Source organism: Peromyscus leucopus, chromosome 15 (assembly GCF_004664715.2).
Source record: "Peromyscus leucopus breed LL Stock chromosome 15, UCI_PerLeu_2.1, whole genome shotgun sequence".
Classification (NCBI taxonomy): Eukaryota; Metazoa; Chordata; class Mammalia; order Rodentia; family Cricetidae; genus Peromyscus; species Peromyscus leucopus.
In genome coordinates this window covers 85,491,017-85,514,832 of record NC_051076.1, presented here as the reverse complement: position 1 = coordinate 85,514,832, position 23,816 = coordinate 85,491,017, and positions in this window count along the sequence as shown.

Sequence of the window (23,816 nt, the reverse complement as noted above, 5' to 3'; positions counted from 1 at the left end):
CCTCCCGAGTGCTGGGATTAAAGGCGTGCGCCACCAACGCCCGGCCAGAAAAGTGTTTTTGAGATTACAATTTAATTTCTTTTGTATTATTGCTATATGGTAGCATTTTTAGTTGACATCTCAGAGTCAGATATTATTCAGTGGTTATTATACTGACAGCTATGTTTGTTTCCCTGTGTCATACAATGAGAATAATGCTTGTGTTCACACAAAAGATCTTTCAGATAACTTAAGTGTGCCTGCCTCTAAAGAGAAAGAAGAGCACAGAGATTTGCCATGCAACTTTTAGAAAGAAGTGTTGCTGAGACTGTCTTAGCTCAGCAGCAGGGCGCTTGCTTAACATGTACAATAATCTGGTTTGTTCATGGAGCAAACAGTATTTAAAAGGATTACTTGTTAATTGGTAGTCTTTCATAACAGAGTGAAAAGGTGACTGAGAATACTTGAGAATGGGAGTTGTTCCTCCCTTTGGGAGGCCTGCCTGTGTAACATTTATGTAATCTGCCCTGAGCTGTACTGCACATGCTCAGAAGCCTTCTTAGGACCACTTCCTTCCCCCTTCCCAATTCTCTTTCCTGTGACTCTAATACCATTGACCACTGCTCCCTAGGTGTGAATGATACTCTAAGTACTCTGATATCAAATCTGTTGGCCTAGAAAACAGTTTTATTCATGGAATAAAACAATTACAAGCATTGAAACTGTATTTTAAATATTTCAACTTATAAGAAAAAAAATGTTCTTTATGTAGGGTCAAAGAAAGAATCCATGTTTTTTGTTGTTGTTGTTGTTGTTTGGTTTATTTTATTTTTTGTTTTGAGAAAGAGTCTCATATATCCCATACCGGTTTTAAGTAGATATGTAGCCAAAGATGACCTTTAACTATTGATCTTCCTGCCACTTCTTAAGTGCTGGGATTAGATTTATTTCCTGTCCTATTCAATTTATGTGGTTCTGTGGGTTGAACGTAGGGCAATGTGAATTGTAGGCAAATACTTTACCAGGTGCACTATATCCTTGCCCCCAATACTTTTTTGAAGAAAATAATTGGGATATAAAATGGGAAAAACCACAAAGAGCTTAATCTTATTAAAAAGGACTGTCTTTTTTTTCGACATTAGTAATTTAGACAAACATTTTTATATAGAATCCTTTCTATTTAAATTTCATTTTAAGCATTATTATTATCATGTATGTATGAGGGAGAGGGGAGCAGACAGAGACAGAAACAGAGAGAGACAGACAGAATGACAGAGAGAAAAGAAAAAGAGAGAGAGAGCACATTCCACAGTAATCATGTCAATTCAAGGGATAACAAGATGGCTGCTTTGGGATGTCAGTTCTAACTTTCCTCTAGGAGATTCCGGGATGAAAGAACTAAAGTACTCAGGTTTTCAAGGCAAGTGCTTTTCTCACTGTCCTCAACACCCCAGTTAATTTTGTTATCTTGTACACTAGAAAGTATGAGTGTACTTCCTTTAGTGAATAATACTGGTTCATAGTCAGTATAGTAAAACCTAGTATAATACCAACTGAGGACACTGTGTCCATTTGAGAAACAGTGTTTTGAGTGAGTTTTAAAAGAATGATGTAGAAACAAAGCAACGCAAAATGTGTTTAAACAGATGAATGTAGTGACTGAAAAGAATGTTACAAGGTTAAGAAAACATACTGCTGTTACAGAAGACCCAAGCTGGGTAACCAGCATCCACAACAGGATGCTCACAACTTCCTATAATGCTAAGGTGATATGAGACCATTTCCCATGGTTGATATATTGTGAACCCCAATAAACTTATCTGAGTGTCAAAGAACAGAACAGCCATAATATTAAACATAGAGGTTAGGCATTGGTAACACACACCTTTAATCCTAGCATTCCAGAGACAGAGATCCTTCTGTGAGTTCACAACCACATTGGAAACAGCCAGGTATGGTGACTTATACCTTTAATCTCAGGAAGTGATGGCAGGAAGCAGAAAGGTATATAAGGTATGAGGAGCAGGAACTAGCCTGGTTAAGTTTTTAGGCTTTTAGCAGCAGTTCAGCTGAGATTCATTCTGGATGAGGACTCAGAAGCTTCCAGTCTGAGGAAACAGGATCAGCTGAGGAATTGGCAAGGTGAGGTGGCTGTGGCTTGTTCTGCTTCTCTGATATTTCAGCATTTCCCCCAATACCTGGCTCCAGGTTTGTTTTCATTACTAAGATCTTTTAAAATTTGTGCTACAATTAGCCTTTATGGGCACCTGCACACATGTGCACATGCTCACATGCAGACATGTACACAAATGCACACAAAAATAAATCTTTAGAGAAGAAAGTGAATAATCTGTATATAAAATGCATGTTACCTGATATATACTACCATTAAAGGCTGAATAAATACCATAGTATGTATGTGTGGAGGGAGATATGAGGTAGGCATCAATTGCCTGTACATTTTAATGTTTCATTTCAGAACAAACAAGAGGAGAACCTTCAGGGAACAAGGGAAAAAGGACAGAACTCCTCTAGCAGAATCACAGTACTAACAATCTAACAAAAGTTTTACACTTCCCCAAAGTTGTTTGCAGAAGTCTGATAGTCAGTGATAGATTGGTTTAGGCTCAGACAAACTGCACACAAAAAGATCCAATCAAGATGAGAAGAACTGAGCAGGAAGCTGTGCCATCTCACTCCCTTCCGAGCTGGAAATTAAATTATTCCCAGCTGTATCTCAGAAGAATCTCTAAAAAGGATAGAATGTCTCTCTTGTTAAATAAATGGTGCTATGGAAGCTTGTTCAGGTCAACTATTTGGATAAGGTTCCAAATAATCATATTTATTTGTTAAATGAAAGCTTAACTATAAGAGAACTTAACTGAAGGAGACACTGTAATACTTTGCTTTGTATCCTAAATCAAATTTTTATGTCAATTATACAAAAATTGTTATATACATATATTACTTGCATGTTTCAATCTAATGTATGTTCAAGAATATTTCCTTTTAATATGTATATACAATTTCACCTACATCAAAAGGCATTCTTTGCATGAGTCAATTATACAGTACTTAGTAGCATTCCAATTTTTAGACTAGCTTAGGAAAATTAAGATATTTAATAAGAACGTAGAAAGAAAGGAACACAAAACATGTTTAAAAAGATGATGTAATGGCTGAAGAGAAGACAGTAAGAGTGATGTCACCACTGCTGCTAACAGAGAGAAATTATGCTGATACTAGAAACCCAGCCGAATAAAATCAGCAGCGTCATAATATCTAACTACATTCTAAACAGAATTTATACCCACAGGTAAGTGCAGCCCTTGCTCCTCATCAAGGAAACTACTCTTCCACAAATGAAGACCACTACAAAAAACCATAACCAAATGGAAATGCAGTGTTGTGAAGCCCAGTGCCAGCAGATGGATCTGCAAGCAATTCCTGCACAAAAGGCTTGGGGATGATTGCAAGATATGGGACAAAAGGATTGTAAGAACCAGGAGATCACAGAGTTTGCTGTGAGGCTTTGTCTCCAATCAATATCCAAAGCCACACCCATAAAGTCTCACTAACCTGATTGTGCAAACCTGAGTTATTCAGGGTAACAAAAATATACATGCCAAAACAGATGAGGGAAACCCAGGGGGGCTCAACCCTAGGGAAAGAACAACAGACAACTAATGAATGCTTAGGGTTGGGGGAATAGATGTTGACTGCAGTAGCTCACCAGGTGGTTATCCAATACCAGTCAGCCCCAAAAAGGAAGTAACACAAATATTATAAAGACTGATCAGGCCTGTATGTAACTGTAAGTTTTCTCCGGTCCTGCCTGGCCCCATGGTCCTGCAGCCACTTAATATTGGCTTAATATTATTTACAAACTGTTCATGTGTTTCCATTCGTTTGGCTGTTTGTCCCTGTGCTTTATCCAACCTTCAACAATTTTCGCTCATATAAACCCTCCTCTTTCTCACTAATTAGACTCCCGGTGCTACACCCGGGGCCTAGCCGTGGATCTCTGCATCCAGTTTCCTCAGTCCTTGGATGGGGTTTCTGGCACAACTATTAGGGTGTTTGGCCATCCCATCACCAGAGTAGGTCAGTCCCGGCTGTCTCTCAGCCATTGCCAGCAGTCTTTTGTGGGGGTATCTTTGTGGATTTCTGTGGGCCTCTTTAGCACTTTGTTTCTTCCTTTTCTCATGTGGTCTTCATTTACCATGGTCTCTTATTTCTTGTTCTCCTTCTCTGTTCTTGATCCAGCTAAGATCTCCCGCTCTCTTTCCCTTGACCCTCGCCCTTCATTGCTCCCACTCATGTCCAGGTTGTTTATGTAGATCTCAGCCATTTCTCCATCATTGGGCGATCCTCGTGTCTTTCTTGGGGTCCTGTTTTCCAGGTAGCCTCACTGGTGATGTGAGTAGCAGTCCAGTCATCCTTGTCCCAAGGCTGAGGAGCCCCGAACTGGATCAGGCCCTCTGAATAGGTAAGACAGTTGATTGGCTTGATCTGTTTGGGAGGCATCTAGGCAGTGGTACCAGGTCCTGGGCTCGTTGCATGAGTTAGCTGTTTGAAACCTGGGACTTATGCAGGAATGCTTGGCTCAATCTGGGAGTAGGGGACTGGACCTGCCTGGACTGAGTCTATCAGGTCGATCTCAGTCCTCAGGGGAGGCCTTGCTCTGGAGGAGGTGGGAATGGGGGGTGGGCTAGGGGGAAGGGGAGGGGGGCAGGAAGGGGGAGAACAAGGGAATCTGTGGCTGTTATGTAGAACTGAATAGTATTGTAAAATAAAATAAAATAATAATAAAAAATATTATTTACAAACTGTATGGCCTATGGTAGGCCTCTTGTTAGCTTCCTTTTATATATTAAATTAATCCATTTCTATTAATCTATGTGTCACATGTTCCATGGCTTTACTCCTCTGCTGGCATGTTGCTCCTTGGGTGGCAGGCTGGCATCTCTCCCTCCTCTCCTTTCTTCTGCCTGTATATCTGCTTGGATTTCCTACTGGCTCTAAGCTGCCTTGCCATAGGTCAATGCAGCTTTATTTATCAACCAATCAGAGAAACACATATTCACAGCATACAGAAAGACATCCCACAGCTGTTGTACATAAATATCTATATATGAATATTTATATCTATGTGTTTATGGAATTATATATAGCTAGGAATTACATATTTTACATATACATTAAATATATATTTGTGTGTGTGTGTGTGTGTGTGTGTGTGTGTGTGTAAAGAGGCCATGAATTTAAAAGAATACAAGAAGTGATATATGGGAGGATTTGGAAGGAGAAAGGGGAGAAAGAATGGATGTAATTATATTATATTATAAAAAATATAAAAAAAACTAAAAATAAAATTAGAAAAAATTTCCTGAAAATTTATCAAGTAGTGTGGTTTTTAATATAGCTATGTTACAGATTTTCATTTGCTTATCCAACAATGATTTTCCCATTTCAAATATTTTAGCCAGTTGTATGAATTCTTAATTAAACTATCTTGTCTCTTTATTTGATGAAACTATTAAAGATAATGATTTTCATTCTCCTCCTTCTAGTGACATTGAAGGCTACAATGTGACCATTGTTCTTGTATTAATCATATGCATTCTAGTACAACACTGTAGTAGAATGCCTGTGATAAGGACACAGTCTCATTTTATTCACTGTTTTGTAGACACCAGACATTTATTAGACTATGAGAAGGACTCCATGGTTAGGAAAAAGCATCACCTTGGCCTTCTAGAAGGCCAGTAGGCCAGCCCCTTGCAGATCTTCCCCATTTTCTGGATTCCTCAGTCAGACACCTCCTGCACAACCACTTTTCATGCTTGCCAGACTAGGTAGGCTTCCATCCTGCAGACTTCCTCCACTCTCTATCCTGCGTCACTCCTTCCCTCCTTATTGACATGCCCCAGCACCCAACTGGGGCAGAGAACACCTACTCCACACCTGTCCACAACTCCAGTGGAAACTGTTTTTCACAACCACAGGCAAAACAGGCCAGAAGACCAGAGAGAAAACAGAAGCCAAGGGGGGGAAGGGGGGGCACATCCAACAAAGATAAACACAGAAGTCCCCACCTAGACCTATAATTATCCAAACCCATATCCCTAGACTCCAGCATGAGGGCACAATCAACAAATAGGACAATATGTAATCACCAGAGCCCCACCATCCTATTACAGCAAGCCCTGAATATATCACCACAGCTGAAACACAAGTAAAAAGCCTTAAAACCAACTTTATGAAGATGATAGAGTCCTTAAAGAGGAACTAAATACAATTCTTAAAGAATTAAGAATTCTTAAAGAAACTAAAGAAACAAACAAAAAATTGGAGGAAATGAGTAAATCCCTTAGGGAAAGCCAAGAAAAACAAACAAACAAACAAACAAAAACAAACAGTTGAAGGAAATGAATAAAACTTTCCAAAACTTTAAAATGGAAAGAGAAGCAAGAAATGAAAGACAAATTGAAGGAATTCTGGGAAAAAGAAGTCTGGGTAAGTGAACAGGAGGTACAGAGGCTAGCTTCACTGACAGAATACAAGAGATGGAAGAAAGAATCTCAGGCGTGAAATATACACTCAAAGAAATAGATACAGTGGTCTAACCTAAAGAAGGAAATGCCATATAATAATGAAAACACTAAATATACAGAACAATTAAACAATATTAGAACCTGTAAGGAAAAAAGAGCAAGTAGCATATAAAGGTAGAACTATTAGAATTATACCTAACTTCTCAATGGAGATTCTAAAAGTCAGAAGGGCCTGGACAAATATCATGCAAAATCTAAGAGAACACAGATGAAACCCAGACTACTATACTCAGCAAAGTTGCAGTCACCATAGATGGAGAAGAAAGATATTCCATAATAAAGTCAAATTTAAACAATAGCTATCCATGAAGCCAACATTACAGGAGACACTAGAAGGAAAACTCCAACACATAGAGTTTACTATATTTATGAAAACACATGATATAAACAATCTTACAACAACAAAGTCAAAAGAAGAGAAGCACACACACACACCACCACCACCACCACCACCAACAACAACAACAACAACAACCACAACCACAAAATAACAGGAATTAATGGTCATTGGTCATTGATATCTCTCATAAATGGATTCAATCTCCCAATAAAAACACACGGACTAACCGAATGAATAAGTCTTTTAGCTAGAGGAAGTGAGAAAAAAACAGCACATAATCCAAAATGATTTGAGGGTAAATCTATCATGGAGTGAAAGGTGTTGTGAAAAAAAGGGGGACTGCATCTCACTGGCTTCTTTGTTTGGGCGGATCCCAGCCCATTGGGATGGTGCTCTCAGTGTGAGTCTTCACTGTTGCTCCTTTCTCCCGGTACGTCTTTCACTGCCACAGTTACATGTGGTGCATTGCTTAATCTAATCAAGTTAATTGTACAAATTACCCACCAAAATGAAGTATGAAATGAAATGCCAGAACCAGTTAGGGAAGAATTCAAGTTCTTAGACTTATCCAATCATTAGAACAATTATGTAGGTGTAAACAAAAGAGTGAAACACCATAGGAAATATTATTTGATTTCTTCTTGTTTTGATTTTATGGAACAAAACTATACACATGAGTGTTGACATGTAGATCATTAAGGATGACAGATATAAAAAATGTTCTTAAAGAAGTCCTGGAAAAACTCAGAACATCAAATGGATAATAGATATATCTGAGCTGGAGTAGACATGTCAGCCACCACGGGAGACAGCTGAAATAATAAGGCCAGAACACTGGATGCAATGGCATCCAAAGGCATGCTTTAAAAAGGAAGTAATCAATAGTATTTAATTGTTCACATAGACACAGAACAAAGCCATAGAAAATAGTTAATAGTTAATACAACGACCTTAATAGTTAAGCCATTTAGACTTTTGGGCAAAAATATCTTACTATGAGTGTGAGTTTTCTCTTTTGCTTGGTATATAACATATATTTGTAAATAATTCATGATGCATACAGTTGAACAGACATTTTCCACCACTGTAGAACAACAGTTGTGAAAACAACAGCCAAGAAATGAAAACAGAACAAAACAACTCTGTGTTGATCTGAATTCAACTCTGGCTCTCGGATAGAATATAATACTTATTACTTTACATTTTTCCCCACAGTGGACTGCCATTTTTTTCTTATGAACTGAGTTTATCTGTGTCATATCCCAGCTTTCCAACAAAAGAACCTGATGTTGCAGGCATTCTACTTTTACTAGTGTTTAGTTTTTTTCTTACTATTACATTTGTGTTCATTGTACTATATAATAGTATCACACATCCACACACCACAGGAATTGAGGAAAGTTCAAATTTGAGAACTTAGTCTTAATTTCTAATAGTGACTGTGCTGAAAGCCAGAATATAATTGTGTGTGTGTGTGTGTGTGTGTGTGTGTATACATAAGCAAACATATATACAACAACAGCTAATTGATAAAGAAACCATGAGTTTGAAAAGGAGCAATGAGTGGTTCAGGAAAAGGTTTAGAAGGAGGAGATAGAAGTGGGAAATGGTATAACTATGTTATAGTCTCAAAAATAGAAGAATTATAATATATAGAAAAAAAGAAATAAAAGTCAAGATAATTGGAACCTTAAAAACAAAAAGCATTGAAGTAATACATTACAATTGTATTGATATGATAATTCATGGCTCATCAGTCACCTGGATGAGAAGAATGAGGCCTAAACACTGGTCTTTAGATTTGCTACTGTGAAATCTATATTTCATCTACATGGCAATTTTCAGCACCAATGTTAAATGCATATGAATGGCTTGGATACAATAAAACCTCCACTTTCTTCATTTATCATTTATGTCAATGATGATTTTCAAAAATATTTTAGAATTGGAGAAAACATAATACAGAATGTCTTTTTTCCCTATGCACATCCAATTTTATTAGGAAGAATGGTGATTTGCCAAATTAATTTATTTAGAAGACTATGTACATATCTATCTGTCATTTAACAAGTATCTTTAACTAAAACTCTTTAATTTACATAAATTAATTTTAAAACTACAGTTTAAAACAATTATCACGAAGAAATCTGTAGGGCTAGAGAGATGGCCCAGTCAACTTGCTCTTGCAGAGAATTCAGGTTCCCCTCCAGCATCCACACTAGGTGGCTCTCCACTTCCTGCACCCCAGCTCTAGGAGACACAACAGCCTTTTCTGGTTTCTTTGGGTCCCTGGATTCAAGTGAAAACTATCCCCCACACACAGATACATACACAATTATAAATAATACAATGAAATTTTCAAATTTATATCTATGATTAATTTAATAAAATATTTGACAATCTACTCAAGCAGAAAATGTTTAATGAAAGTTTTGTTAGATTTGGCAAAGAGAATAACGAATGTGTACACCCTAAGTAAAGGAAACAGATTTGTAACTTGAAGGTTAGCTGTGCGTACGGTTGCTGTGCATTTCATATAGCATTGGACTTGTGTTATGAATCTCCTAATTATCTACAAGTTAATAGAATCATGTCATAAAATGATATTTGATTTTCATGCCGTTTTCCCCAGTTTGTCTGTTTCTTATAAAGCTGAGCTGAGTATTTCTCATAGTCTCAATGAGTTCCTTTGTGCTGAGTTTTCTGACATTTGTCTTATTTTTTCTGTATTTTTTAAACTATCATGCTCATCTGCTTAGTTCATATTTTACAGTTTCAAATGCTTTATTTATTGGAGTGCTTTTATACAGCTGTGAATTTACATAGTTAACTTTAGCGAAGCTTGACTTCAAAATAAACAACAGCAATTGCCTATTTCCTATCTTCTGAATCAGCCTTATTTGGGGGATGTGGGGATGTGGGGTGGCTTGGGAAAGAGGGCTGGGGGTGGAAGGAAGGAGGAGGAGAGATGTGTGGATAGTATGTAGAGTGAGTAGAAAATTTCTTAATAAAGAAAAATGAACAAAAAAATTATTTGACAATTTCAAGCATGTACATAATATATTTTGGTCATACCCTCTCTTCCTCCAAAATCCCCTGTGTCCCTGAACACTTTTTCCTCCCAAATTCATAACCTTTTTAATTAATAAATAGTGGGGCAATACACTGAATCCATTTAGTACTTCCTGTATGCACTAGGGTGTGTAGTCATTCACTGATGCTACGACTACCCACCAATAACTGCCACCTTCAAAGGAAAGAGATTATCCTTCCCTTTATTTTTGTTTGATTCTCTGTACTGTGAGGTATGTTCAAATGATTCATATGTAATAAAGATAAAAAATTTTAAATATATACATCTCAGTTTTATGTGTATCTGAAAAACCCATGCTGGTGCTACATTGGACAAAAACCTAACTAATAAGGAAAAATATATAAAGGAAATAGGGATTTCTTCTCCAGTAATTAAAAAAATCCATGCATCCATTATGCATGTATCAAATTACTTTAAGTTTCATGTTTGAATTTGATATCATAGACTATATTTTGCTCAGGATTTGAGTCTCTTTGCTGTTGCTGCCTTTCCATACATTAATTTTCAACTCCCTTTCTGATAGTTCCTTAGCTTCTCTGGTGCAACATAGCTTACCATTTTTTTTTTTTTTATGTTATACCTTCACTTTTGGCCCATTTCCTCAATGAGAGTTCCACAGATAGAACCCTGAGACATGGTTGCCATGGCATAAGGCTCTACTGTGTTGCTTGGTACGTGCTTGCTACACAGTTTTAGAATATGACTTCAGTTCAAGTAAATGCAATATTATCACATTTAGCAGAAAATTAAAGAAGCCAATGTGAGGCTTTAATATTTCTAAAATATGCAGTTTTATCTATTGGCCTTGAGTCCTTGTCCTTTCAAAGTCATTTGAGAGCTGTGGTTTATTTTGTTGAGCAGTCACGTCTGACATTTTTTGTTGTAAAGTTGTGTGCTACAGAGGAGTAAATTAATAAAAGTGAACATGAATTTTGGGGATAGACTCAGACAATCCTGAGACATAGTCAAGTAACCCTCCAGTAGTGATGATGTAATGGAACAGGTTAACACTGTATTGTTAAAAACATTAACTAAGAAAAGTGGATAAGCTTGTCTATTTTCCATGGAAAATCTACTCTCGTACCATCAGTTATAGGCAATGTGAATGTGAGGCAGTTGGTCACATTGCATCCATAGTCAGAAAGCAAAAATACATGAAGTTGTGCTCAACTCAGAAACCTCAAAGTTTATCCCCGGTTTCCCCTATTGTACAGTTAGTCTACCTCAAGGCCTGCCCTCAGTTTAGCATCAAGTGTTCATGTCCCTGAATCTAAGGTGACAGTTCATATTCATATCATAACCATTTGTCTTTGGAACTTATAGGCTCAGGGTCATAGCAGCTCTCTGAAATATTGGTGGAAGATGCTATGATGCCCCCGTTATTTAACTTTAGAGGCCTGTGAAATTAGTGCCACATGGGCAATGATGCCAAGTTCTTTTGCTAGCTCAGGATGCAGCTTGGCCCTCTTGGACTACGGATGCACAGGTTTTTGTGTGAGATCCTGAGAAAGACTCCCCAACATGATGCCTTCCATCAGTAATTTCTTTGGCAGAGTACTCAGATAGGCTTCATCCTGCTACCTTCAGTTTGTGGGCTCTTGCCATCAAAGCACCTGTTATAGTCCCCACACAGAACAGGAGGTTTCCCCTGAGCTGTTCTAATGAGCCCGGTAGTTACAGCAGTACATGCCCATCAGGGATCAAATGTTCAAACATAGAAACCAATGAAGGACTTTTTGTAGACAAATTGCAACTTTGACTATCAGGGTTGAGGTAGACTGAATTTAGGATAGCCTGTTAATATTTTGAATATCTCTGTAAATTAGTCAAAAATATGAGGCTCACACATTTTTGTTTTGGAAATACAGTGTGATGGGGGTCAGTGTTCTCAAAACCTTAGTTTAACCTTAATATTTATGTCATTGCTTTTGGATACACGTGATTTTCATTTCATGCACAGATGCCAGGAAGTCCACCATGCATAAAGTGTGATTGCTTATAACTTATATATGAAACATAAATAAGACCATTATCCTTGTTGATCATATCAATATCTTCTAACAAAGAGGAAACAGTGGCATTTAAAGTTTAAAACTACATCTTGGAAGAGTTGAAAAATATAACATGAATTCTTGCTGCTTCTTTGAAATAGACATATAATTGCTGCACTGTTAATATCAATACAGGAAGAAGGTTTTCAGAAAAACATGTTATCAGGGCTAGCATTTTACTGTAGTCCCCTCTCATATTTACCTTAGGGTAAGTCTGGACTTTTACCTACCTACCTTTATGTGTGGCCTAGACAATGCATGTTTTTTCTCATATCTTTTGTTCTTATTGTTCAGGATGCAGTACATATTTGAACTATAGTAGTTACTACCTAAAGAGCCAAATTGATGTCTAATGAAGACTGGGGTACTTAGAAACATCAGGCATTAATAACAGGTGGGGCTCAGACTTTAGGGAAGATACTTTGAAGCTGTTAGAGTTTGTGACTAGATTCAGCAGTAATTTGAAATTGGGAATTGTACATGTTTGACACTAGCTGTAATATAGAAATCCCCCCCCCAAATTTTTTAACTTAATTGTATAAAAAATAAACAAATTTATTTCTCAAACTAATCAAAACTATATATGTTTATGTTGAGTGTAAATTTGATATTTTATTTTCATGTGTCTCTTCACTGAGAGGAGGACAATGGGATTGTTTTATCACTGTGCAAGATGACATTTGTAAAAAATGTTTCTAGACCTCTGTTTCTGTTAATACACTTTTATATAATTCTCAGTCCACCACAATAGTAAGTGAAAGGAACATTTAGTTGCTGTCATTAATTCACTTTCTCACAAAGGGTAGCTGTCTACATTCTTACTTATTTGTGCTTCTTGTGTAGTGAATGGAAGAAAATTACAATCCTGGCATCTTGCCAAAGAGAACTTTTCCTTGTATAAAGCTCAGAGGGCTTTAAATGGTTTCAAAATAATACTAAAAATATCTAAGAATTCGATTTCCAGAATCAGGTAGAGTTAAGCAAATTTTCTTATTAAGAAAGTGGAGGCATCAAAATAATTTGTCTATTTTTATGTACTCTACCCTTAATATTTTTACGTCTTAGGAAAGATATTTATTCTCACAAACAACCTTAAACATAGTCAACTTGAGTAATCAGACTGGATATAATTTCATGCTAATGTGATAAAGTGGTTGGAAAGGAAGAACAGTGATCAGATTCTGTTTTTATAGAATGTTAAAATACTCTCATGATTCCAAAGCACAATGAAAATAACAGAGAAGCAATGTCAATCACTGTCCTTTCAGTAAGTTAATAACAAAAATAAACCACAATTTTCTTTAGTATTTAATAAAGAAAAAAATTGGGGGGATATAAAGAGAAATTAACAAAAATTCTCTATTTAGATATTGAAAATCTAGACTAATTTACAATTATACATTGAAATAGTATGCGAATATTATAAATATGTAATGTTTTATATAGAAAGAAATTTCCTGCCTTTTAGCCAGGTGAAAATTCTATTAAATGGGAGAGTAGAGCTATTACAGAACATTCTTCCTGAGTGGTTTGTTAAAACCTAGAGCATTCACCTAATTTTAGTAAGTGGAAAGCATGACATAATGGGATGAATCTAACATAAATGAAGGAAGCTGCTAACAAAAGATGGTTTCAGGAGACTCCAGGCCATGAATAAAGATATGCTGTCCATCTCACTGCAAAGGCCAGGAAACAATAAAAGAGATGGAAAGAACACTGTGTTTGGAAATAATGTTTATAATCAAACAGTAGGCCTTTTTTCTAATAATTGTCCTGTTAAGAGATATTTAATTTATGGAATATTTAATGCATCTTTACATAAAAACTTATATGTTTGTAATACATGTATGTATTTTGGATTACAGAGGGAAACATATGCATTTGTTAAGAACCAATGGGTAAAATACATGAACCATCCATGTTAACATAGCAGTAATCAGAGTATTTTTAATAATGGAAGGACTGATGGAAACAAATGGATTAGATGCACCCATGACTATTCTCCTTTAGTGAAATAATTGATAATACCATGTGCAAATGTTGCCTTCTGTCTGGTTGTTACAGACCAGAAGCTGGCAAATAGAATCTATCAAGAGGTGTGCTGTCTTTCAGGTGTAATGGATGTAGAAGAAAATATTCTTTTTGACTCATTTCAGCTGTCATCAAACAATTTCCTGTGACGATAAATTGTCCTACACTGCATCATGGCATTTTCATGACTTTCCTTTCCTTTCATACTGTCTCAAGTAAGTGCATTGGGTATTTAGTTTTATTAATCTTTGAGAAGTTGAAAACTTCTGTAAATATTCAACAGTTTAGTGAAATATGAAGAGTGAAATTAACCTTAAATTAAACAAAGTCTAGGGCTGGAGAGATGGCTCAGCGGTTAAGAGCACTGGCTGCTCTTCTAAAGGTCCTGAGTTCAATTCCCAGCAACCACATGGTGGCTCACAACTATCTATAATGAGATATGGTGCCCTCTTCTGGCCTGCAGGCAGAACACTGTATACATAATAAATAAATAAATCTTTTAAAAAAAATTAAACAAAGTCTCATAGCTCATTCCTGGATCTAATGATGCATGTGGCTCAAACCCTAGGAACTGCGTGAGAGCAGTCTGTGTCTGTTCTCCACTATGATGACACCTGGTTTACTCTAAGAGCCTAACTTTTTCCAGTTTTCATCAAAAGATAAATTATATTATTATTCCAGACACAAGTATTAATAAATTATAAACTTAATCAATTATTTTATTTTCTGAAAAAAATATATAATGATTTTCTTTTGATGATGCCAGCAGAGTTTGGAATGGGATGAAAACTGTTTTCATTGTGTTATCTCTATTATACTACAAAATGAATACCTTAATAAAAATGTACATTTTATTTAATTTGGTTTGGTTTGTTTGTGCACTTAGATCTGCTTGTTTTTAATAGTTCCCAGGGCCAAAAGAGCTTTAAAAAACCCTACTCAGTTTCCCATGGATAAAAGTTTTAGATGATGAAAAAGTGAGTCATTTCAGTCAGTAAAGTGCTTGTCCTACAAGCATTAGTACCTGCATTCAGATCACCAGCAATCATTCAATATTTCTGTAACAGTGCTTTGGGTGGGCAGAAAAAGCAGATCCCTGGAGAATGATGACTAGATAGGCTACTTCCAGGTTCAGTGTGAGATTCTGTGTCAGAAATTAATGTGGAGAGTGATTGAAAAACATACCTGATGTAAACTTCTAGCCCCCATACACATATAAGCACACTTTACATATATCTACATAGAGGGGCATGCACACACATGAACACAAACACACATATTGGACATACACACAACTTTTATAATAAAAATTCCTGTCACACAGTTAGACACTGATTAACAGACTTAACATACATTCCCATAGGCCAATTTTATACTATAACAGTACTGTTTACAATCTCTGTATTGACATCAGTAATTCCAAGTCTTTTGTAATACTCAAATATTTCCATCCAAACATCTTTAAAATTTTAGGTAGGCCAATGGTTCTCTTCCAAAGGCTTATACTATACCATCAGGGAGATCACTTCCTCTTAGCATCATATCAAAATCAATTCCTTGCTTTCACGAGTAATGATTATTTCATTCTTTACGCTTGTTTTTAAATCTTTTTTTTTATTTCTCTCATGTCTTTCACAGTTCTCTGTGCAAGATGGACTTTTCCTAGCTTCCAGGGTCAGGTCCTTTTGACTCACTTCACAAAACATCTAACAGCAGCAGAAGCAGATATCTACTTCATAAATGTGTGATGCTGAGGGCACCAACTGTGAGCAGAGCCTGGTCTTATTAATAATTCAGAGAACAAGAAGAATCTGGGAAACCTAGCAGTTAATGGGGAAGAAAATTCATATATTTTTTATGGATCCCAAGTGAAAGAATCATTAGCATGCTAAACTTATGAAAGTCAAGACCTATAGATATAACAAGGTAATAACACAACTGCTTGAATACAGAAAAGTATCTGTAGGTTAATTTTATGAGTACCAAAGAAAGTCTTCTCAAATATTTCAAATTTGTTTATATTACCACAGAGATTGAGAAGTCAGGGTAACAGTGATCATGAAAATGACCCAGGCTCTCTTAAAATCCTCATTCATGAATGTGTCAATATAAAGTTCAAATGTCAGTTAAATTTCCAAAACTTAAAAAAAAATGTTCCTTTGTTGACTAGAATTGATCAATCAATCCCCTTATGATTCCATTTGAAAGATTTAACCAGCTATTTGCTTGTTTTTAAACATTAAGTACTGGAAGATTGTTCTGTTTGTGCCCTCCATCCCTCTGTCTGGTAGCTCCCCTCTTCTCCCCTCCCCTCCCTTTCCTCCCCCATCCATCCCTTCACTCTTTCTATTTAAAAGTGCATTAAGCTATGAAAATTTTAAAAATAGTATTTCATGTTCACACAAAATTGATAACAAAAAGGTCCAAATTATCCCAGTCAATGGTAACCTTTCAACTTCCTACAGAAAATATTAGGTGTGCTTGCCTGGTTCTGTTCCGGTTGTTCTCCTCCATGGAGGACACTGCTATTAGTCAAGAGGAATTTTTACTATATGCTGGCTTCAACTTTATTTTTAGTAATTTTCAGCCTGCAATCTAAGTTGAAATGATAAACACTTTATAGAACTTTTCTAGTTAACTGTAGCACCAAAATAAAATATCTTGGATGTATTTAAGTCAATATTTTGTCTTATCTAGTATAATTTTTTTGGTCAATGTAAGTGGAAATAGTACAGGAAGCATGCTGTGCATCCAATGGGAGAGGTGAAAGGCCCTGACTTATTTCACCCCATCCAAACTGTGTTGAACTCAAATTACTCTTCCCCACATAAAAACTTATTTAGGACTCAGCATAACTAAGTCATAGAAATACTCTCTTTGTCCTTATCAATGGGTTCATTTTACAATCTTATTGTAATGTTGACCCATAAAAGCCCTAGACTATTTTGCTGGTCACAGTTTGAGGAGAGGAATCCAAATCACCCTTGCAGCTGCATATATAGGCAGATGCAGATCAGAATTCACAAAAATAAAATGCTATTATATATTAGTTCGGAGTCCAGAGATGAAAAAGTACACATAGTAAAGTTCTAATTTTCATAATTAACAAGCTGTATGAAGAACTCTAGGCTGGAGGTCTGTCTCAATGCAATGACAGGTTTTTTCTCAGAAGAACAAATATTCAATATTCTCCCCACTGTGAGGAAGCTAAAACCTTCCGGGTGAATGTAGAGTAGGGATAATAGATATTCATGGAAAGCTTGGTTTGATTAGTGCATACAGAGTGCATGTAAGACATATCACAAATGTTAACATTAACATGTGCCATTAATACAAAACAAAAAATAAAAAATAAGAAAAGAAACAAGGGAGGAAAAACATGTGCTTACTAATTTTGTGCTTGATGGAACCAAAGAAACTTTTCCCACGAGATTTGAAAAGTAAACAAGAAGTACCAATTGGTGTTTTCTATTTGTGATTTACGTATTGCGAACAGACTATTTCTGAAAATGAAATCTAAGCTGTAAGTACATGCACCACTGATATTAGCAAGGAAGACTGGGGTCCTTATAAAGAAATGCCAAGATTTTAATCTTTTCTCCTTGAAAATAGGTTCATCAGTTCTGAGAAAGACATTCAGAAACTGCAATTCCAGCTCAGCATTTAAGCATTTGAGAGAGATTCTAGACTGAAATTATCAACCAAAACAGGGAAGAAGGAAAAATGGAGGAAAGGGAGGGGTGAAGGGAAAAGGCATTCTTGAACTTCCTGGTGATATCCTAGATGTCTATCACTGGCATAGAGATGATTTAACTTCTTGGAACCAATATGTCCAATCCTCAGGTCCCACATTGCAGTGCAGGTCTGATTAGAAGATGTCTTACAGTGACAAGGCACGTGTCCTTAAAACACTTTTCTCTCCAGCCATGTAACAAGACATGAAGCATAAAAGCCACCTGATATTAATATATTATCATTAAAATCAGCACAGAACGTCAGTTCCACATGTTAAAGCTCTAAAGCTTATACAAAAACATAGGAGAATTGGTGATATTTATCAGTTTCTAAAATTTGTAATAAAATGAATAGATTTATATTCTTGCCTTCATTATGCTATATCTGGCATTTCTAAAAAGAGATATTTTAGGACACACCGAATACTACAATTAAAATACACCTAGACTAATACTTTTATAATTAATTTAATTACTAAGATTATTCATTGTTTTATGCCTCACCAAAGTATAAAAATAACACAATTAGCAGATCTACACAGGTAGCATCTTTATTGTGGTGTATTAACACTTACCAAGATATCCAATATGTGCTGTGGAATCTGGAAATATTTGTTAAACACCTGATCATGTGAAGAATGAAAGGATGAGGTAATTACTCCTTCAAATCTATTACTGAAGTTGTGAGAAAGGAAAGAGAATGTTTATTTGCTAACAACATGGAAGAGGAAAGATGTAGATTTGTGCTCGTCATCTGGCTGGGTAGTGAGAGAGATGGGTCCTGATGGTGATATCTTTTCTTATATTTTAAAAATATATTATTCAATATTCATATTTGCATACAGAAATTTGGGGCCAAATCTATTCCCCTATTTCCTTCCATGTAATTATTTCTAGTTACCTTAAATAATTTTTCCTCACAATTGCCTATACACCAACACTCAACAGGCACTGAGTCTTTTAGTGCTACATGTATGATCATGGGTATGGGATGATCTATCCTGGCATAAGTAACCACTAAGGGATTACAACCATGAATAAAACTGACCTTCCCTCTTCCCTCTTCCAGAATCTGTCAACTGCCAATAGTTCCTCAAACAGGGTGCTCTTTATGAGCACCTTCCCTATCCAAGCTGGGATATTGGTTGGCTTAATTATGTGAAAGTCTTGTGCATGCAATTCCAGCCTCCAAGAGTTCATATGAGCTATATGTCCTGAAATACTATTTTACTACAGACAGCTCCATCTGGGTCTTAAATTTTTCTCTCCTGCTTCTAACATGATGCATAAAGGAAATGGGTATAATAAAGATGTCCTATTTAGAGCTGATCACTCTACAGTGCCCCAGCCAGCGGGGTCTTCAACAGGGACCGAAAGGGAAAACTGGCGAATGAGAGGGACAAGAGACACAAAGAATGAGAGCAAGACAGGATGTCTGATCAAGCTCCAAAATTTTACTTTACTCTCAAGGCATCTATAGGTAGGAAAAGGGGGTTGAGAGCAGGAAGGGACTTAATTAAGCAGGAAGGGACTTAATTATGGGCCGTTTGGCCAGCAGGAAATGTTGCTCTGAAGGTTATCTATCTACCCTTGTCTTAACTGCCTAATTGCTTAACTGCAGCTCATTCACCTGATATCTGAGAAGAGGTTCTGGTATCTGTGGGAAGAGGTTTCTGGTGCTATGGAGACTTAAGCAAGGCCTAGACCTAAGAAAAGAGGAGAGAAACCCAAATATGGCAGCATGTGTGTCAAGGGTCGCTTAGGCTTATGGCTTCCGTCTCTACAGTGTCTTATTCTCTGCATATTGAATAGTTGCAGATCTCTGTATTAATTGAAATGTAATATAAAAAGTAAATCTTCTCTTGTGAATGCTGAAAAACACTAATCCATGGATTTAAAGATAAGAACTTAAGGGGCAGTTATTATGGTGTCTGCTTAGCACATCAATACTATAACCAATTGCTTGCACCATTGTTCTACCCAGCTCTGGGCTTTAGGCCCAGTTAACAGCATCAAGCATTGGTTTCTTCTTGTGGAGCAGGCTTGAAATTCAATCAGAAAGTCATTGGTTACTCTCATTATACGCATGCAAATGTTGAAACAGTGGGTATATTTTGCCAGGCTGGGCTTTTTTGTAGCTTGAAACATTAATAGTTAGACAAAATTGTTGATGACTTTTCTCATTTTACAGTGTGGACTGTGAAAGTATTCTAATAGGAATGTTTCTAGGACATTATTAACATAAATTATCAATCTCTTATATCTCTGATGTGCTGTGCCTCAGAAATAGTGTTTTACCATCATGTTCTGGTGAATATCTAACAACAATTACTATAGTCTATAATATTTAGATGAGTCTATGAGAATCAATTGACCAAAAACTCAAAACCTACTATTAAATATGGGACATTTGGATCAGATCCTAAACTTATTTGTAAAGAAAATTATAATCAAGATTCAGAACCTAAAATAAAATGTCAGGATATCTGTGGAAAGTAAGCAGAACCCCTCTTTGTAAGGAGTCAATTTGAATAACTTATTCACCACAGACCTGTGTTTCTTACATAAGCAAACTAGGAATCGTTGTTCCATAAGCTGTAAAATGACAGCAGAGTGTTACTATGGACTGACATGGTGAGGACTGTCTTCCCAGTATTCAGGTGGCTGTTTTCTTGTATTTACTCTTACAGTAAAGAAAACCAAGAGAAGCTTTTCTGCTGCCTCTCCCTTCCTCCTACACATTTTGTTAGCTATTTGAGAATTTTAGATAATAAATTTTAATCATATTTACTTCCACTCCTCCATGATCCAGGCTGCCTTCCCCACCAACCCAACAGTGGGGTGATACACCCGCCAGGCGTGGCATCCACAGGGAGTCAACAACTGTGTGGTTCAGAAGCACAATTACATGAAAGCAGAGTGCTTCTGATTACCAGATCATTATAAATTGCTAATGATTATGAGATTTTTTCTTTCTACTAAGTTTCTAGATATAAAGGCATGTTCCCATATGATATTACTTTCAAAGGTGGTGGGATCTAAACCTTGTCAATTGTCCTATAAAGGAACATGTGAGCTTGTCAATTCACACATAGGAAACTGCAGATGGCCTTGAGACTCATTATTTTGCTTGCTGCTTATTTCTCTGAGGTTAGCTTAAAATTCACCCCCCCTCATTTGTTTGGTTCTTTAGTGATAATTATCTTAAACATTTGTAAATTTGTTGAGCTTTCATATTTATAAATTATGATCCCAAAGGCTATTGAGTCACTCATTTTTCTAAGACTGAAAAATGTTTTATGATATTTTATATTGATCTCCTGAATTGCTGAAATATTTAATAACTAATTATGAGTCTCCTTATATCTTTTTAAAAAGAGAATTTCACCAATTTATTATTTTGACTCAGGATAGTTTTTTAAAAAATCTATTGCCACACATGGGACTTAAACCATTTTGTAGTAAAATCTCATAATTAAATAAAGAACATACACTTTATCATAGCTATTGATTTGATTTTAATGTGACATAACTTGATTTTAAAAGAAGTTTTTGCAGATTGAGATTCTAAGTCAGTCATTACTGGGAATTTACAACTACTGTATAATAACAAATCCATGTTACCTGAATTTTTATTACTTAAGGTAAAAATGTTAAGAAGGAAATTAATTTATTTTAAATAGAATAATTCAGACCTTCTTGGTCTTCTAATGTAAACTTTCATCTATTCTGGTAAAATTAAACTAAATTTTCCTTAGAAAAGTATATGTTAGGGATTTCTATTTTGCATAGTGAGAAATAGGAATGAAGAAATGAAAGAAGGAAGTTAAAATGGGAAGGAACTAATAAATGATATTCTATTAATCTCTTCTAAGAACATAAAAAAGCAAGAATAAACGGAATACCTATGTATGGTTTATATTTATATTGGATTGGAAATTCCTCCCATTAAGAGAAAAGTGTATGTAAGTGTGGATGCTAATACAGAACAATATCCAGAAAAAACAAAAACAAAAAAAAAAAAAAAAAACACAAAAAAAACACCTTTTAGCATCAAAGACTCCCTACTGTATAAAAACATTTGGACTATATATAAGTGAATTGATTCAAAGATACAATTGTAGAGATGGGCTTTTATTGCTAAATACTCAACTCTTCTAATTAAGCAGTGTGTCATAGTAACAGTTTTAGACAGGAATGCAAATGCCTGCTGCATCCAATTTACCTACTTATGTGATCATGCATTTCAAGGGCATAACTCATATGTTTGCAAAATAAAACTTGGAGAAAAATTTGAGACAAAAGAAAGTACTATTGTGAGACCAAAATGAGCCATCTTAGAAATAAGACCAAAATGCTTTCACCATAAAACTAAGGCCTAAGATTTCTCCTTTTAGGAATAGGCCATTAGTTACTGAAACCAGTCAGTCCAGATTCCAGAAAACAGGAAGTGTAAAAGTACAGAGTCACAAGGTAGTCATGAGGTAATGACTGCCTGACTATGGAATGTCCTTTCCCTGGTTTCCAGGGTAACTGACCACAGAAATGCCCCCACCTGAGGGCAGTCAATGAGAAATGGTGGTGGGTAACCACTCCCTTAGAAGTAAGATTAAGCCATGATTTCTAGACAGCTCCTAGAAGCGAGCCAATCTGAATTGTACCTGTACTAGCACCCCTAAATGATGTAACCTTGTGATTTTTCCCTTTAAAAGCTGAGCTTGCAGATAGGTGGGCACTTCCTCCAGCCTCCACTGTGTTGGATGTATTGGACGAAGTCCCTGCCTAGGCTTGTATTGCTTTTGGATATCCAGAATTAAACCTTGCTTTTGCATACCGGCATGCTCGTCTTTGGTGGTCTCTCTGGGGGTCACGATCTGAGCACAACACTAGCACCCCTAAATGATGTAACCTTGTGATTTTTGCCTTTAAAAACTGAGCTTGCAAAAGGTGGGCACTTCCTCCAGCCCCCACTGTGTTGGATCTGTTGGATGAAGTCCCTGCCTATATATATATATATATATATATATATATATATATATATATATATGCTTATATATCCTGATTTAAACCTTGCTTTTGCATTCCGGCATGCTCGTCTTTGGTGGTCTCTCTGGGGGTCGCATATGGGCACAACACTATTATAAGTAAGTTTAAAAGGTACTTAAGGTTGAGTAGAAAAGTTTTTATTTTGTTTTTTGTTAGGGTCAGAGATATCAAAGTCACTGGACTTTTTTCAAAGATAAAGAACTACTAGAACTTCTATTCAGAAGACAAAAAGGAAATGCTGGGTATAGGACATAGTTCAATCAGAAACAATATTACTTCAGAGGAAAAAAGAAAAAGAAAATCTTTTAAATTCTGAGATTCCCTTCAACTCAGGAAAGTAAAACTTAAAATGACTGCTCAAGGAATGTGAAAGCAATTTGTGAATGTATGCACTTAATACTTTCTGACTTGTGAAAACAATCAATATTCAAAACAGTCAAGCTGGTAATCAATTCATGCATTGATGATATTTTCCAAGCTCTTATTGTGTATCATATACTGTTAGATGCAGAGATAAATTAACAGCAAAGACATGTAATCTAGACCCCCCCCCCCCATACCTCAAAAGACAGTGGTTTGACTGTTGTGTATATTGTGGAGGCCCAAATTACTCAGGGTCAGAGAATCTGAGCTTGCTTTACCCAGCAGGGCTGCATAAAGAGATGATTTGGCCGTGGGTGCATTTCCTAGGTATTTGGAATGGTCTACACTTGGCTGTACGATGTGCTTTGATCTATCAAGAGGGAGATCTTTTGCCTCTCTCCTTGGCATTGTTATAAAAGCCTTTTGAATAAATCTTCAAGGCCGTTGGATAGTGATCTAGACTCTCCTGAAGTTATCCTTTGTTTCTTTCTTCTGGTCTTCCAGTTCTCTCTTTCTACCTAATATTTCCTTATCCCTCTCTCCTCCTCCTAAGAACCCTAG